This window comes from Alligator mississippiensis, chromosome 4, assembly GCF_030867095.1.
Source record: "Alligator mississippiensis isolate rAllMis1 chromosome 4, rAllMis1, whole genome shotgun sequence".
Classification (NCBI taxonomy): domain Eukaryota; kingdom Metazoa; phylum Chordata; order Crocodylia; family Alligatoridae; genus Alligator; species Alligator mississippiensis.
Genome location: NC_081827.1, coordinates 186,292,579 through 186,294,344, shown reverse-complemented (window position 1 = coordinate 186,294,344; position 1,766 = coordinate 186,292,579).

Below are 1,766 nucleotides of genomic sequence, written 5' to 3'. Positions count from 1 at the left end.
TAATGCCTTCCCTGGGCTTGATCAGGGGATCAATTCCAGTGAAGCCATTAATTACTGTGTTATTATTAAGCAGTCTAAGCATCTAATTAATCTACAAAATGAAATATCTTATTAAAATAAACCAATGAATTTGAATGAATGCCAACTATATATATTTTATTAAATAGTATCATCTAAGCACTTAGATTCTAAACTGAAACATCTTATGAAAATAAAGCTGTACTATGCACACCATGAATTGTAACTAATACCAGCTATATACACTTTATTAAAGGACATTATAAAAAGGAGTTTATTGAAACTGAATTCTAACCTTAAGACAAGCAGTTCAGGCTATATATTAAATGCAAGCATGGTGTACCCAGCCACAGTTGCTACCTCTGTGGGCTGAACACTAGGGCTGTGCGAAGCTTTGCCGGCTGTTTCATTTTGTTGCTGTTTTGACTTGTTTTGAGCTTGAAACAGCGAAATCAAAACAAAATGAAGGGCTTCAAAACAGCCTCGAAACAAAATGAGGCCAATCAAAACGTTTCAAAAGTTTTGAAACATTTTGAATTTTGCAGCAGCAGCCAGGTGGTGGGAGGCTGGGGAGAGCCAAAGCTGCACTCCGTAGGGCTGGCTCTCCCCATCTCCTGTCCCTGGGTTGTGCTCCATGGGGCTGGCAGAGCTGATCGGAGCGCAGCCACCTCTGCCTGCCTCCTGACACTGGGCTGCACTCCAGTCAACTCCACCAGCCCCATGGAGCTCAGCCTGGTGGCAGAAGGTGGGCAGAGCCAGGGCTGCGCTCTGCTTCCTGCCACCGGGCTGAGTTCCACAGGGCTGCAAGCCACTGGGAGCTGAACCTGGCAGGGAGAAGCGCCTCCCGCTGCTGGGCTCAGTTTTTAGCACTGGGGAACTCAGCCCAGCTGGGGGAAGCACCTCCTGCTGCAGGGCTCCATTCCCAGCGCTGGAAAACTCAGCCCTGCTGGAGGAGGTGCTTCCCCCAGCTGGGCTTAATTCCCAGCGCTGGGTCTGAGGTGGCAGGAGCAGCCTCTTGTCATCTGGCAGGCAGATCAGAGGCCCACTTGCACCCCCAGGAGGGCTGCAGGGGCTCTGCTGGACTCCTCCCAGGGGTGCAGGCCCCCGATCTGTCTGCTGAATCACAGGACTCTGCTCTTGCTCCCTGGCTCCTGCTTGTCAGAGGTTTGAGGTGCAGATTTATAGAAACCTCTACACCTATTTCCTTGAAACTTGGCAGGCTTCATGCCCTCAGAAGGGGCTATCATCTCTGCATGTTTCATCAGACTCAAGCAAGAAATGACAAATGTATAGGCTGTTTCATGCTTCCCTTATAGCCTATTGGCAAAATGTCGAAACAGCGTCAAAACAGTGAAACCGTTTCAACAAAAAGGAATGGAGCAGTTCTTTCAAAATGAAATGAAACATAAAATGAAGCACTGTTCGGTCAAAACATCAAAACGGAAGTCAAAGTGGAACGGTGCTGTTTTGCACAGCCCTGCTGAACACTCGTGTGTACACAGAGATGACACGCTCAGCATCCACTGAGTTTGTTGGAATGATGAGGCAGCATCTTGCCAGGGCATAAAGATGTGGTAGCCAGTCACAGACAGAGTCTCAGAACACACTCACAGACACAGGCATCTGGCACTCCTTGCTGAAGTTCACATAGGCATCAAATTCATTGTTATGCTTTTTCCCCCATCCTGGGATTTCTTTCAATAACTAAGAGTTACAACTAAGAACAGGCATCTGGTTGGGGTCCAAAG